The 17,941-nt window shown below is 34.0% G+C and overlaps 1 protein-coding gene across 3 annotated transcripts in view; it reads left to right on the plus strand.

Annotated features, from left to right (window-relative positions):
- Positions 1-17,941, plus strand: part of LOC105839800 (probable G-protein coupled receptor 158) — a 98,984-nt gene that overhangs the window by 5,853 nt on the left and 75,190 nt on the right. The gene's annotated exons all lie outside the window — the stretch shown is intronic.

Consider the following 17,941-nt stretch of genomic DNA (forward strand, 5'->3'; position numbering starts at 1 on the left):
CGTTCGTGAATGCCCGCAGGCAAAATTACAGCAGCCATGTACAGCCAGTAGCGGTCAATTAGTTTAGCAAGCAGTAGTAATGGGTAGTTGTGTAACTACAGCGATAATTATAATACGATACTCAAATTTATAATATATATTACTAACAAGATTGCTTCATTATAGTACCGTACAATCAAATATACGTGTTGTGTAACTGCTTTATTTTATCATTATTATTAGTTTTTGTTACACCCTACGGTTTTGTTTTGCATTATTTTCGTCGTTTCGTATTGTTCAAATCAAAATGTATTATCATATTTTTGCTACGAATTGTGCTGTCTGCGTCTTAAGCATTTCTTATTCTTAACTGTCTCTTTTTAATGATCTTTTCTGCTTCTCTTTATGCTTTTATACACTCGTCTGCAAGACGATGGTGCTTGCAGATGTCCGCAGGGCACCAGCCATCTGTCAACTTCTTGTATAAACTTTTCCATTTTTAGCAGACAGCTGCAATGATTACATTTTTCGTTTAACTTATCTTTTTCGCTCCACAAACTGAAAAGTGTATGCGTTTGAGGTTGGTCGTGAAAGACTTCTTTTTTAAATAATTTTAATCTATTTCATTTGTTACATCTAATTAAAAAATATTCAATAATTAGCTCTTCATAAAAAAGTCCTACTAGTATTTGCAGTCATTTAATTAACATTAGTTAATTAGCACCGCACAAATTATCCATCGCAAACTTATCGAAACTTTTTACGTGACAATTTTGCGCAATAACGAGTAGTACAAAGAAAAGTTCGTAATATCCTCTAGTTCACAAAGAACTTTAATTTACGATGAGGCGTGTGTAATTGTCCTTTTATATAAAGCTCATTTTATATGTTGAGATATATCGTTGGCAAAAAAGTAATTTGCCACATTTATTCTCTATGAAGAAAAGTAAGCTCGTCATATTTTTGTAAATATTTTCAAGGGAAAGACCTTTTTTTCTCCGATGCCGCTTTTTGTCTTGAGTTGCTTAAGTTTCAACTTGCGAAATATTGCATTTTTCGGTAAACTATTTAAGCTTGTTAACCCTTTACCTTGTAACTTTTTAAATCTCGCCGATGATAGGCAGATGTCCTTTTTAGTGCGTGCGAGGAAAGAAGTAAGAGAGACACAAGTAAAGACAAAAAAGCAGATTATTTCTGATAATTGAATTATCTTTCCAATATTTTAATGAAATTTTCTACCTGTGTTCTCCGAAAAATTGTAATTTTTATTTTTTTTTTTTATGGCAGAAACAATTTTATTACTGCTGAAGTAAATAAAAACTTGTTAATAAAACACTTTTTCTCTTGTTAAAACTACTTAATTATTTAATTAAAAGAAAAACACTTGAATTAAAATTTAAAGTCTTAACAGCTTTTTAGCTGACACATATATAACTTTTTTGTACATTTTTTTGTTGACAATTATTTTGTAACAGAATGTAAATTATGAAAGAGATAAGTAAAAAATAGAGAAAAATAAATAAAGATGCGTGACACATTTTTGCTTTAAAGTTTAGTCATTTGCATACATAAACTGTATTTGCATATACATATTTATTTTATGAAATATTTATCATTGTATTATGTGCGATATAAACAATGCAGTTATTTTCATTTCTAAGGCCCATTTCAACCAACGTAGATTAACTTTAATCTCGAACATACTGTTGATCTTTTTCTAAGTTTTGTAACTAGAATGAGATAACAAGTAAAAGTAAAATCAAGATTAATCTACGTAAATTAATCTACGTTGGTAAAAACGTACTTAAGTGTACTAATATTTCACTAAGAAAAATTGATTTCTCAACGATTAACTGTCAATACTTCTTACATATATAACAATAACTACAAGTTATTACAAAGTAAGATTATCTTATTAAATAAAACTCTAGAGAGTAGACATATAATTTTAATTTGATTGATTATTTTGAAATATATGACGTTTTATAATTTCAATTTGAGGTTCGGTTACAAAATCATTCAATACAGAAAAGTAAAAGATCAAGGAAAAAGCTCAAAAGAGAGAAAGGTTTTCGGGATATTACTTTCCTTGATGAAGAAGGATTGTACGTACTGATGGAATCGAAATCTTCGTCGATAATAATCCAGCTACCAATAGGATTCTCCAGAGTAGAAATAACTTAAGCAAACGGCTTGAATTGAATTTCTTTTAACAAAAAAAAAAAAAAAAAAGAATACAATGTTCCTTAAACGAAGTGAAATGGAATCTTTTCTACAACTTTAATTCTTAAATCATTATCTTTTAAATTTTTATCCGCATGTTGAATTTAATAGTATTATCTTAGAGAAATAATGTCACTAATTAAATATTGTTAAATAGACGAATTACTTACGAGCAATTTTACATAGCGACGAAACAGCGATGAAATATACGGCAAAGTGTTGAAAATCTATTTGAAGTGGAAAATTCTACGGGAAAGTTTAAGAAATATAAGGTGAAAGCTAAACACAGCTGTCGAAGAAATCAGATGGCGTGGAAGTGATACAAGCGATATCGATAAGTAATGCGTTATGTTAGCAGAAACAGCAGAAACTATTGCGGCGCTGCTTCTCTTATTTATAGGACTTTTGAGCAGTAGTTCATGATACATGGCTTGGACGTTGAGCCAAGGAGAGTAAAAGTATGCGTTACATGCAGAAAGTTACGCGATACATCTAACGCACGTATTTATTAAGTGCATTATTTATGCACCAGCAGAAAAGAAATCTAATAATAAAAAATAAGCGCCGTGATGAATTTGCACATCAGAAGTGTCACGACGAGTCTCACAGACGTTATACAACGCGAATAACGTTTGATATTAATGTGACGCAAAAAAAATGCAATTAATCTTTAAGAGAAACGTAATTTATTTAAAATAGCATATCGTAGGTAAGGAGTGCAGAAGGATAGAGGAACAAATAATTAATTCTAATGAGGACTCTTATTGCGTTTTCGGTACTTTCGAGAACGGAGGACGGAAGATTTTCTAGCATCGCGCAAGAGCGCTTCTGGGAAATGTCCAAGAGACAACAAAAATAGCCGAAATAAACCGCCCGCGGTATAATGCGAGTTCAAAAAGTATCGTAGCGCACCATATATTTTCATTTTTACTGGGGATATCTCGCGTGTTGCGAAATCATCCGTCATTTACGTCCCCGCGGAATTACGGAACCTTTGTTATGCGTTCGTATTCGCAATATGAATTTAATACCGAACCCTTTGTGCACGGCTGTTAAATTAGAAATTCAAATAACCCGATCATTTCGCATTCCGCAAGCGCTATCGAATACTTGGCATCGATCACTTCGTTGGCGGATTTTCAAGCAATTCGCATAATAAGATGATAATGATTAAAATTATAATGATTGTATATCGGCCGTGAATTCGTGTGATTTGTTTTATTCCTTCCTGAATCGCAATCCCGCCGCTAATTATTCAATGGTTATTTCATTGTTCAAACGGCACTTGTATAATAAAGAAAGAGAAAGAGAGAGAGAGAGAGAGAGAGAGAGAGAGAAATCATATACATACGATAGAAGTATGTAGATAATCAGTGCTGCCAAAGGAATTTATATGTTTTCGAATATAACCATCTGGTTAATTACATAGTAATTATTATTAATTGTAATAATTATCGATGCGTATCAATGTCCCTTTACTTTTTATTGCAGATTTTTATAGTAATTATCAGATGCTGTAATGCACTTAAAGAAAGGAACTTTTTATTACTAAAATATGGTTAAAAATTAAGTGTTTATCCATCTGTACGTTTAATCCTTCTGATTGATTTGTCTGTAACAAATTTTGTGTTGATACTGATTTGCAAATAATCACGGGTTTTTGCGAGCAAGAAAACTTTGATTAGCATTGAGTTTGCGTTAGACCCGCGTGAACGTATTTTTACATGTGCATGCATCCGAATAAGAAAAGGGGACGTGATTGATCGATTTCTGTACCAACTATCGAAAATAACTGGCCTTTTGACCCCAAGTATTAGCCACAGAAACATTAGCGCTCCGGTTGCTGTTACATTAATTAGCACGTAAATCAAACGTATATTAATTAATGTATAAGTCAATCGCACAATGTGCCAATGACTAGCGGAACGTTCAATATTTATGCAATTGTCATTATTCGATTGAGAATCGTTTGACCTGTTTTATCATTCAATGCAAAAAAGCAATTTTCCGAATTTTGTATGTAAATTGGTAGAAAAATGATGGCTGTATTGAAAATATATTTATTAAAGTTATAGTTGTCAATATATAATAATTATAAATTCTCTATTTAACTGCGTTCTCGTACGCTTATACCGTGGATAATTTTCAAGTCTTTGTATTCTATTTAAAAATTGACAAGTTTTGAAAGTAGGTGGTAATAATAATTAGCAAGTAAAGTCGATTAGATTGTAAAACTGAAGAATACTTTAAATTTTAAATTAAAAAAAGGATTGTGTGCTTCCGTTCGTTTCAACTTTACTAACTTTTACATCGCGCGGCGTGGAGCAGTTACCCTTTCATCCAATCATTATAGTTTTTCTGCAGCGTGAGTTTATAACTTAAATTCGATATAGTCTCCAATAGATTGCTTTAATCGGTTTAGTCATTTGATTGCTGCAAAAGGCGCACACACACACACACACACACACACACACACACACGCACACACGCACGCACGCACGCACGCACGCACACACATACGCGCGCGCGCGCACGCACACGCGTGTGTAATAATTTAATTTCATACAACTGCACACAACAACGTTCACTAAGCGTAAAATTTCAGATTTCAAATAAAATGTATAAATTCAGAGAAGGATTTTAATATCTAAAGAGGATGGTAAAGCAAATAACATTTTTTAAATTAGAACCCAGTAAAAAAATTTGTGTTAAATTTAACAGATATCGCCTGTCTCAAGCGGTTCACAAAAATTTTTTTGTTAATTTAACATATTAAACATATGTTAAATAGCAACATAAATATTATGTTATATTTTAACATAAAAATAAATGTAAATTTTATAATTTGACATAACTTTTATGTAACAATTTAATGAGAAAATTATGTTAAAGTAACACATGTAACATGTTACTTTAATACTGTTATAACATATATTACACAATCACGTCGAGAAATAACAGTCGTTCTTGTATTATAGAATAAACTTAACATTTTTTTCTGTCAATTTCAACAAATAAATTCTATTACTAATAACAAAGAATATATTATTATGTAAAATTAAAAATACGTGCACATTGTGTCACTTTTACACTTTTTTTCAGTGTGTGTAATTCTAATAACTTAATATTTCACTTGAATTAACACAACAGTAATATGTTAAAATAACAAGTAAATGTTGAATTTAACATAAAAATTTTAACAAGGTTTTAACGCAAACCATAATGCAAAATGTTTTTTACTGTGAAGATATTTTAGAATTGCTTTACAGAAAGAGAAAGATGGGTTGGGAGAGAGGGAGGGAAGAAGGGAGGGAGAGAAGGGGGTAGGAGGGAGAAAGAGAGAGAGAATTCCAAATTCTTTTGCACAATTAAAACATAAAAGGAGGTGATTACATGCTAATAACGAAAAAAATTTTGTTGTTATTAGCATGAATTCACCTCCTGTACATATGTTGTTTTCGTCTTTTAGACATCTTTTCTGAGCACAATTGAGTTATCTGAGTTTAAGTTAATTTTTATTACTTTTATTACTTTTTATTACTGTCATTACTTTTCGTTACTTTGCAGATATAAAAAATTCTTTAATGACATTTTTCCTGGGTACAGTTGAATTATCTGTGTTTAAGTTAATTTTTATTACTTTTATTACTTTTTATTACTGTCGTTATTTTTCGTTACTTTACAGATATAAACAATTCTTTAATGACTTACATATACTTTAGCATAACATTTCTAGTAAGTATTTATATGATTGTTGAAATTTTAACTTTTTTATAATAATTTGTGAAATTCCTTCAATATAAACGAGAATTATATAGATAAAAATAAAGGAAAATATGTAAATATAAAAATTTGTAAATATAAAACAAGGAACCGTTTTATATACAATAGGATCATTCGTGTCCTAAGGCAATTTTCCAAAACATCCTCTATAAAGGACATACACAAATTGAGACTGAACGCACCTAGATGCTTTCCTTTGTTTAGGGAAAACTTTGTTTAGGGCAGAAAATAAAAACCGCTTTAGTCAAGTGTTCGTAGTATTTTAAAGAAAAAATGCATTTTTATCCAATTGTGTATATAAAATGTTAATTTTAAAAAGTTTTTAATATATTTAAGTGTATAAAAGAATTTGGAATTCTTTGTAAAGCCAATTCAAAGATATTTTATAATGAAAAACGGTGGTAATTTTTTGCCTTAGAGTCCTATTAATAATACTAAAAAGGTAGATGCAGTTACTTTTTCTTTTAGACGCGTATAAAATTCTAAGAAAAATGAACATTTTTTTCTTTTTGTATTAAACTTAAAACGAAGACAGCAGCAGTTTTACAGCTGTCGTCCTTTTATCCGGAGTTTAGAACTGATAACTATCGTACGGAATCCTTAAAATGATCTATGATCCTGACCCGCGTTCTGCAGCACGAAGCGATTGAAAAAGTTGGTTTTGTTCGGAGAACACAAAGAATCCACCTCGGATTTTAATAGAGAGTCAGTTCGGGATTACTTGTCGTTTCTGCGCAGGGCCCTTGATTGTCCGCCGAAATTGAATGATCGCGAAAGAAAGCAAAACGAAATCGAATTATTTCGTCTGATAGTAGGATCCGTTCAAGGAGATAAACTGTCCCGGGACGCTGAAACGAGACGGCGCGGGCGGCCGTCGATGTTAGAACAGATGATGTTCTCTTGTTCTCCGGACGTTGAAAATACAATAGAGGACTGGGTTTGCTTGAGATATGCGCGGCTGAGAAAATTACAAGATAACAATTACGAAAGTACGAAAAAACGTAAATTCTACACTCGAGCATCTTACTCACTCGGTGCTTACAAAAAGTGTTGTCACAAAAAGCATATCTGCGATCGTATTAACGTAAAATACGCGGTTTACGTAGTTCTTATGCCCCACAAGGAGGGTGACAGCTAAAGTTTGTTTTAATGCAATATCCCATTTCTATATTCAGCGTTCTCAGTAGGTTAATGCAAGTCTGTTTTTCTCTCCATCGGGTTCTTATATTCTTAGACCTTTATCCTTGTTGTGCATTTAAGGTGTAGCTATCCGTCGCTGGATTTTATTTCCAGACACGACGGAAACCAGAATGGTTTATTTATTCGGTAACGTGAACAATATAATGGACAAGTATCTTTCGAGCTATTTGGAATATGAAGAAAAATCTCGTTTGGTGAATTTTCAGTTTGTTAAAGATTTCGGAGAGGTGCGCGTAACGATAAAATATTTATGTAATTATCGCCAACTGCTCTTTAGATTTATATAATCATGAAGAAGTTCCCTACAGTCTTGGACCAGTGATCCCTTTAAGGTCGCTGCATCCGAAATTAATTCTTATCGGTGAGTTCTGAACCTCTCTCGGAAACTTTCTGTACTCGGTTAGTGACGTCGTGAATAATCGCTGTTCTGTTTCATGCGACTTGGAGTGTCTGCGGCTAAAGGATGACCTGGCGCAATCTGCGCAATAAATAGAGGGGTCACTGGAGAGCTTTAAAAACTAACTAAGCCAAAATTACATATTAAATTAAAGTTGAGGTCCAGCAGTAGGATGCACGGGAATAACCGGTAAAAATTCATTAGTTAATTAAGTCAGACTCAAATTTATCAGGCGATTAACTTGCCTCTGCACTCGATGTTGCCTTTTTTTTTTTATTTTTTTTTACGGCTTTACCAATATCTAGTTTATGAACGCTGCGTGCCTTACGAACACGGGGCTTTATTAACTAACCAATGTACACCTCGCGAAGAGAATTATTATTATTTACACTGGAGTTCTATGTTGTTTACGGCCGTGTCGATTAACACAAAATCAATACAAACTTTTCGATATCTATTCGTTTTACCACCTGCGTGTTGTGTACGAGGAAAACGGGATATACTGGAATATCGTTGAAAAAATCAAGGAAGGAAGACAGGCGAATTCGGCCAATCCCATTCGAATTGCATCATTGTACAATAACTGCAATCGGTCATCGATCTCTCGGGCTTTCTTCCGCTCGTAAATTCGCGCGTAAAGGAAAGATAGTGAGTTTACTCGTAATTCGCGGCGATATAAAACGATCTCGGAGACATAAAACGATCCCGGCAGTGCCATCGCACTACCATTAAAACGATAATTTCCGGGCGAATCGGTGTCGGCGCGAATGTTACTCGTGATTTTCGCGCCTCGCGATCCCGCTTGACGTGGCTGGAATGCCTACTCGGGCTACTTATCATCACATTTCTCTTCCGGATTTAACGCCTTCAACTTTATATTTCTCGCGATGGAGCTAAAAGGAACTTATAAAGATCACATAACGAAGGACGGAAAAACTATAAAAAAAAAAAAGAAAGTATATAAAAAAATTAAACTTTAGAACGACGTCCTCCATAATTTTTAAGCTTGCGTGTTTGAAGTGTTATACGTTTCTTTTTATTAAGCTCATATCAAGTCTTGAAATTAAATGTAAGCTACTGCATAACAGCATAGCGTTTAATAATGATGATACGTGTATATCTTCACCGACGTACTCAAAGTACTTTAATGATTTTACACGTTGGACACGTTTAGTAATATGTAATAATTAAAGAGCACGATTCCTGCTAGCTCGATCTGCTGGACCGTGCGAGCTTTCGTGGAGATTGAAATGTTTAAATCATGAAATATAGGATGTATGTAATATCTGTTAAGAGATTTTAGTGATATTACGTAGCTCGGTATTACTAAACATTCGTCTGTCTGGTGTTGACCCGAAATGTCCCTCGAGGGGATGTATCCGGTAAAACGTGTGTCCCAAGAAAATTGATAGTGTTTCTTCTTTCCGCTACTTTGCAACAACAAGCTGTTTATATAATGGCTTTTTAGACACCGCGGTTTCAATTTCCTTGCCCTCGCCGTTCAATTCCTAAGTTTATGCGCGCGATCGTATTTCTCATCCACCGCAGGAATGTAATACATCCTCCTCCAGCTTTCCTCTCAAATATTAGACGCGCGAGAGACAAATGCGGGTTCCGCAAGCCCGATAATTGGTGCGGTAGAGAGCGTCGATATATTTATTGACAATGTGTATCGATTTTCCCGAAGGTATATGCGTAAATTCTCCGGACAAGAGACCGTCCGACATTTCGCTTATAAATGACTTGCCTACACGGAATCCATTCAAGGACAATCAAACTCTTTCAATTATGTATTTGATGAAACTTACGCTCTTGCTCACGACTTGCTCCCAGACCGTCCGAGATTTAATGCGTATAAATTAAATCGGCGAAAGTTTACAGCGAAACGGGACGAGAAGAAGGTATAGGGTGCCCGTTTTAAAACATAATTGGAAACGCTAGTTCGGAACGCTTGTATCATTGGAGAAAATATATATGTATTCTGAAATCCATGATCAAGTACAATTCATTGTACGCTTGCGTCGTTTTACGGAATGCTTTTATATTTTATATAACAATAGCTTGTTGCAAAGCAGAACTAATACTGTGTAATTTAAAATAAACCTTGATGTCAAGCTGTAGGCGAAGTATAAATAAAAAAAAAGAGAGTCCGCACAATGTGCGTTACAATTCAAAAGAGAAATGCAAAAGAGAAATATGTGGTTTAAAATAACATATTCATGATATACAAAAATTATTATTATTACATTTAAAGTTTCAAGAGAGAAAAACAAGTTTTGAACGTACAAAAAATTTACAAGATTGATTTTTAAAACAATTTAAAATAATTTATAAAATATTTATTTGGGATTTCTGTAAAACAATTACTTGTAAAATGAGTCCCAGCTTCGAGACGAGAATTAAATTACAGTTTCGACAAATAGAATTCTTGGTTGAAACTTTGGACACAATCTTCCGAAAAGTTTCTATCTTTGATCGTTCTGAAATTCACTTCACACAGATTACATCTTAATAAAGAAGTAGTCTAAAAGCGATCTTCAACTATTCGATAATTTTCAAGAGGTTCTTGTCCGCTTTCTTTCAGTTACCAATAGAAATTGATTCTCATGTCCGTTCATGAGATAGAAAAACTGTATGAAATTAAATAACTTTCATGTCAATAAGAGAACTGTGCGCAAATTTTAAATAGTTATTCACATATATATAATAATAGTGTACAGTCTATAAAATTTTTTAATTTTTTTAATGTTTTGAGATGTGACACATACATCCTAAAATTTTCACGTTGAAGTAATTATTTAATAGGTATAAATATATGTACATATATTTGCACATATATTCTACAATATTTTCTCTTTATTTTGACTAATTATATAACTTTACAACAAAACACTATACTATATATATATATATATATATATATATATATATATATATATATATATATAACACAAAATCAATTTTATGAATTTATTTTTATGAGAGGACTACATTACCATTTCGGTTTCCTCTTGATCTATTATGCAGTCGTCACATTATTATAAATAACACCTTAAGTAATAAATATTTCATAACTTTGAGTCTAGAATCGGTTGAACAACATAAAGTACCGAAATTTTTCAAAAGTATTTCGAAAGAAATATTTCAACTAAAAAGTGAAACATTTCATAAAAGTTGCGAAATATATCTGTAACATTTCTGAGACAACTCTGGAATAGTAAAATGTTTGCGATTCTTATACTTGAAATTTTATAGAAAAATTGCTGAAAAAGCTACAACTGTTTTAAAATATTACCCCTCAAAAAATTATACTGATAAAATGGCTGAGATCTTTTAAAAGTATTACAGATCATAATCCTTCGAATACAATATATTTAAATATAATTTCTAAAGTGCTTACTCCTTATTTCTTAAATTTAACTCTTAAGTCTTGAATCAGAATTGAGATTTATTTCTACAATCAGACAATTGTTGGTGTGCAGTGTTTAAAGAACAATTACTAATTTTCGTGCATATTCAGGTAACAGTTATAATATATAAAGACACGGTAAATATAAAATTGTATATTATTTATATTTTACTTTATTATTCGATAATTTCAGTATTGCGTTCATATATAACGAATGGATGTTGAAAACATACGAGTAATAACGCGAAATGATAATTGAAGAATCATAACAGCGGAGCTTGCAAATTTGTTTTTCTATCGCGGACAAATACGGAAGGATTGAAATTATAGGTAAACATTGTTACTATTTATCTCGCTGATATGGATTTTATTTGATTTCGCGGTAAATCCGACAGAACAATCATTTTCGACTTGATTGCGCAGTTATCGTCTGAGGCGAGTATTGCGAAAAAAGTATCGAAGTGACATTCAATATGCAAGTTGTCAAAAACTCGCAAATTGGATCCTACTTTGATTTTCGGAAATGCCGAAGTTTACCGCGAAGGACAAAGGCTCCTAGCAAACGTCTCGTTTGCGGGAACAATGTGGAAGCATAAAGGGAGACTCGAAACTCAATATTGTGCTTGCGCGCAGGCACACGATGTCTCGAATGGGCTCCATCAGAAAATTTCTGAGCACTTCCTACGAAGAAGCCTCGAGTTGTCCAAAGCGAATGCACGCGCGTAAAATCGACGGAGAATCGATTTCACAAGCGAGATGAAGCTGCGTGAAGAAAGAAGGTGACTTGCTTAACTTTTTCGGTTCTGATTTATCGGGATAGGTCGTCGGGACATTCCATTCAGTATATTTTCCAAGAAAAATATGTCTGAAGAATCGATAAAATATGTCCATTTATATTCAGGTATCCCTTACGATTCCCTTCGACTTACGAACTTTTATACTGATGACTACTATGCGCAGTAGTTTTATTTTTTAATTGTTGATGTTTATTTGTGTTTAAGCTAAATATTAATTTTATATAATACTAAATATTATAATACAATTACATATTCTTAAGAAATAAACAATTTTTTTGTTATTTTTAAAATAAAAATTGATGATTATTTTTATCAATAAAATAATTCCATCTTTTCTGAATAATATTTTATTTAAATAAAATAACATTACTATCATATATTAATTTAAATCAGGGTGCGTCATTTCAAGATTATATTGATTATTTATTTCATAAATTATTTACACATTATTTATACAAATTATGTTTGTACAAATATTTTTCATGTAAACAATATAAGCAATATAAATTCTATATCAATTATTAAGTACATCAGTTTAATATTTAATTTATTATTGTAAATTATTGAATAATACTATAGGATAAATTAGGGTACGATGGCTATTCAGAGAAGGGCTAATGGCTATAATTTCTCCAATAATTACGAAATAATGTGTTCTGGTAATTATTTTCAAAGATATTTGATATTTACTATAATTTATATATACTAATTATAAGAATATTGTAGATATTATATCACGTTTTTATTTTTGAATGCCTGTAAAGTTTTTCATGTGTTCATTAAAAATTGCCACAACGTCGAATAAATTACGGTTAAGCATATGGTTGTCACAATTAACGTTAGAAACATAATAATGGTATGTAAATTGTAATGTACGTGTAATTATATTTTTTATTTTTTTTTCTATTTTTTAATAAATACTAAGACTATCTTTTTCTCACAGTTTGGGTAAAATGGCCCATGATTTTTTTCGGAGTAAGTGTTTATGTATATATCTTATAAAAAAGACGAAAATTAAGCTGCGCACATAATATTTTAAATTTGATATATCATAGATATATCAAATTTTTTCCGTACAATGAGTTAAGTAGATGCTAAATTTGTATGAACATTCATTATTAGAAACGTTTAAAAATAAAATTAAATATATGTTAGTATGTAACAATAAAACTAAATATATCAAATTATAAGTTTTTTTATTAGTTTATAAATATTAACTACATAAAATATGTATGGCCAACTGCAATACTATGGCTATATTTTTTCTAAAAATTCTTTTTTTTTATTATGAAAGATGACCAATATTTATGTTTCAATATTTTGATAATATAAAATTTTTATTTTCTATTTTATTTATAATATCGAGAGTGTTACATACCTTAAGCTTCAGTAAAGTAATATACTAAACGCTATTAAAAAATCATAAAAATAAAAGTATATTTTTTGCATTTTAAAAAACTTTATCATACTCGAGTTTATCTTTACAGAAAAAATTAATTAAATTGTAAGATTGTTTATACAACTTCATATGTTCATATGATTTCAGTACTGATAAAATAAAAATGTAAAATGTTAAAAATGAAGAAATATAACTTTTATAATATAATATAATTTTTGCTGTTTCTGATGAAATTTAAATCTTTGATAATTTTTAGATTATTGTTTACATAGGTGACACATAAAACATAATTTTAGTGTATAATATAGATTGTTTATGTTTTACGCGCAAACACTTAATCCTGCGTAGTTTAAACAATAAGCACATATAACGACAGTTTAGGGCATTTAACGTTATATTCTACATCAAAGTTTTGAAACGTAATTTTATTGTAAATAAAAGAATATCTGCATTTATCTTATAGATTTAAGCCGGTTATGGCAATAAGAAAATATTAATGTTAATGTGAGTACAACGTAAAGTATTAGATTCTTTCACGCAAGCTTTTAGAATGTAGACGAGTGTGTGGTACACTCATAACTTTAATAGAGTTCTTCAACTACTTTCGTGAGACACGATAAGTAGTTTCCGGCCTGTCTTTCTAAGACAAACTAAATTTGCTATTATTATTACAATTATCCATTTTGCTATTAATAACTCTATTTTTTAACATTGCATTATTTAACGTTTGTTGCGTGACCGGGATCGACAAACTTTTTGTTCCTTTAATAACGCTTGGAGTTAATTTTCCGCCAGGAACTAAGATTTTCTTACAATGGACGTGTTGCCTACTGTAACGCGGTGACTCGAAAACTTTTAGACTTGTATAGAAACTCCCTTGAAGAACAAAAAAAGAATTAAATAATAAAATACATTTTGTTAAAAGGATGTCATATTTCTGCTTTATAAAATTACTTTGCGTTACTTATAAAATAAAACTGGAGATAAAAGAGGGAGGAAGGAAATAACTTAACTATTCCTTCATCCTTCTTATTAGAAAAGTTTTCAGCACCTTCACCAGCCAGAAACCGCCTTCGGGACATAAAAATATACTGGCGATGGGGTTAAATCGGAGGGTAACTATCACGTTCGGGTCTTTGCCCTTTTTGAAAAGTCTGCGATTCACGTGATGCCTCTCGCCCTCTTTCTGTCGCCTTTTCTTCCGCGCTTTTGCCTTCCTAGAAATTGCCCGACCACCACCAACCCGACAATCTTCCCTGGCTGTTACCGTCTGGCCGCGGTTATTGGCTGCTATATTCGCGGAGGCGACATAAATTATTGCTACGTTCTGGTAGGCGAGCATGGCTTCTCTACTTTTACGACGATTGCGAACAGCTTCGACCGGTTTCACTCACGTAAAACAGTATCGCGGGAAAGGTCAACCCCCGGACTATCTGGGTCAATCCTTGACTAAGAAGATTTAACATTAACTCTTTTCAACCCATTTCTTTTCACGAGATATATCGAAATATATGAATTATTCAGTGCTTCTTGCTATTTAAAAGTTGTCCGCGTTTCTCTCTCTCTCTCTCTCTCTCTCTCTCTCTCTCTCTCTCTCTCTCTCTCTTTCAAGATTTTGTAATACGTTTGTAAGGCATACGTGTTAAATATTAGAGACGAAGAGATAAATGGCGGTCTACCATTGCATTTTCCAAGTTGAGAGAGATTGATCTCGAATTTATCAAATTGCAATCTCTTCCATTAAAACTTGCGGCGCAGTAACATTAGGCTACACCGTGCATATATATATATTTAAGTCACGGTAAGATCGGATAACTGTTTCAGAAGTTCTTAGTCGGTGCCTTCCGTTAGCCGAGTTTCCGAGCTACTGCATTATTTCGCCATTTTCGCGTGAAGTAATTATTCTATATAGATAGATTTCTAGTATGTTTTTCAATAAAATTTCAACATGTCGGGAGAGAAACTTTCTCGCGAGCAGTTGTCGAGATTACAAATAAATTTTTGCCGCCCCGTGACAATTTCCCGTTTCGGTAAATAGTGTTGGCGGCAAAAACGCATTTCATCGTTTATCGTTCAGTGCCTCTCGTCCCCGTCCATCGGTGTACGCGTTGTTCTATAATAAAAATACTTGAAAATGGGTAACTACTTGAATTAAATCCAGCCCCTCCGCGTGTGTACATTGCAATACAATTTACACGCTCCCGTGCGACCGACGTAACCATGTAAGAAGAAATAAAAGACTTGGGAAGCAATTTCGAACAAATTAAATGGACTGTCCCTTTGTGCAGTGCTCTTCACTCCTCGTCGACAGGAAAAATAGAAAATATAATTAAACGTTTTTTTCAATATCTGCGAATTTGAATCAGAGAGAGAGAGAGAGAGAGAATTTTACAAATTTACATCTTTGTAAAATAATTATTTATATAGGCGGTAAAGTGAAGGTTGAATACCACTATCGGTTTCGCGTTGCGAAAAAGCAATTCTGAAAAAGAAATCACGATGTTATTGAAAATTGAACGCAGTATTGTTGGTTTCCGATAGCATTATTGATATGCCAGATAAAAATCTACACCGTGCTTGAAACCATGTAAGTTATCGATCGTTATATGCACCGACTTCTGCGGAGGAACGCGTAACGATTCTTTGTGAACCCATTCGTGGATTTAATTATTTCTATTTGCTCGAAACTCGTTGCTTTCGCTCGAGATATTTTATTTTTCAAGTTTCATGACGCTAAAAAATCACGGAAAATGTTTGGAAACTTTTAATTCCTTAAATGTAAGTAGGTGTCCAAATGTGACTGTAATTAAATTGCGTTAAAAAAAAAAAGAGGGAAGTTTACACTTTAAATTAAATGATCTAATTTGTATGTCAGAGTAAATTTCATACGTTGCCCTTTCCTCTTACGAGAGAGGAAAGTTCGTCATATTACCCGAGGGAGTTCAATCGTTCTTTCGCGATACCCCGTGATATTTGTGTTTTCAATATTTACAATTAAATGTGTCAACGGTTCGCATCCGTGCGATACTTAAAGCCCTGTCATAAGAGAGAGATTTAGCGTCGTTCGGATGTTAAAGCCCCTCTTTAAATTAATTGGAAAATCATGCCCTTTTTAATTGATACTCGCGAAACGTTCAGCAGAAAGCGAGCCCGATCCTTTGTACCTCTCTGCAAGCCCTCTCCCCATCCCTCCGGCGCCGTCGCTCCTCTCGAAAAGTAATAAAAAATGTTTTCCGCGGAATTAATGACCGTCGAGATGCGGCCGGCGGGTTACCGCGCGGGATCTACCCCCGCGGGAACTTCTCCGGGGGTAGATTGTTCCGTCGCTCTAAACTGGAAGGCTCTTAGATCCAACGGTATCGATATCGCGTTGAAAGGAACGGAAATGTCACGGCAACGATGCCGCACGTTCCTTCAACACACACGACGACAGACAATGCTGAGCTCAGCGTTCTGTCGCGAAACCTCGATCGATATGTCGTGAACCGTGTAGACGCGCGCTGCCTCGTCGCGGCGACGTGATCTCTCTTCCATCGTTCCATGCCAATGCCGTGACGATACCTACCGCTATTGTGGGTACGGGCGTATAACGATATCGCCCTATACGTACCATATATATATATATAGCGATGGGAAGAGGCCCGATAGGGTCTTGTTATAAATCTTTCACAAAGGGCCTAAGTTTCGTGACATGGTGGAATTACGTTGTGTGTTAAATTCCCTTTGTTACGCGCTATCTACTTGCGGAGTGAATTAAGCTACTAATACGCGTATTTCCATCGGGCGTGTAAAGATATATAATACGCTCCCGTGATACCAAGCCTCCTCTATAACAAGCGATTTCACGAACGGAGTCGCGTCTTTCAGCTTCCTCTCGCCTCTCTCACTCTTGCTCACCCTCTAATATTGTATCGGACGGCGGCGTTATCTTTTAATCCGCATCCTCTGTCTCCGCTCTGTCTAATTGAATGAGATTGCACGAACCTCTTTATGCCGGCTATAATCCTCGTGTGAGGCGAATAAACCGTAATCATATGCCACGTTTGGCGCCAAACACGCCGTGTGAACGCCGAGCTATTTGCTCTCGCAAAACCCGCGCGCGCTTTTCGTGGGTGTATTTATCACGGGGGGAGGGGAGGGGGGGGGGGAAAGCCTCGCGGGTTTATTTTTATAAGTATCAAAACTTTTACACATTTACTTGTACAAACGGCGTGCGGGATAGGAAAGAGGGAGCGCGGGCTAAATTGTGATAAATGCGTTAAAAGGGATTACATTTGCGTTACACTTAGTCGGGCGGATTCAGGTACACTTAAGCGCGAAGCATCGCGAATAATTCACACGCATTTTCTCTCACCCGACGTTTCACTCACCTGTGCCTGAATGCCGCTGAAACTTTTATATCGGAGAATTGCCTTTAAAAATTAGATTAGAGTTGTAAATGCGTTACTTCCGCCTGCCCTTTCTCGCCGTTGTAAAAACGCCCCGGAGCGCACCGGAGAAATTTCTCAGACAATCTCTGGGAGCGCGTATCCATCGCATGCATACGTGCGAGAACTGCTGCACGTAGCTTCTCCCGGCTTCTCCGGTTTCTTGCCTTGTGTTTTGGGGCTCCGTGACGCGGATAAAAGCTCGCAAAAGGCGCTCGATAACGTAACAAACAATGGGGCGATGGTTGGACGAGCAGCGTTCGACGATGAGAAACGAGGACTTCGGGGACTCTTAAAGAGACGCTTCACAGGCCTTTTTATTGCCCC

Source organism: Monomorium pharaonis, chromosome 4 (genome assembly GCF_013373865.1).
Source record: "Monomorium pharaonis isolate MP-MQ-018 chromosome 4, ASM1337386v2, whole genome shotgun sequence".
NCBI classification, from domain to species: domain Eukaryota; kingdom Metazoa; phylum Arthropoda; class Insecta; order Hymenoptera; family Formicidae; genus Monomorium; species Monomorium pharaonis.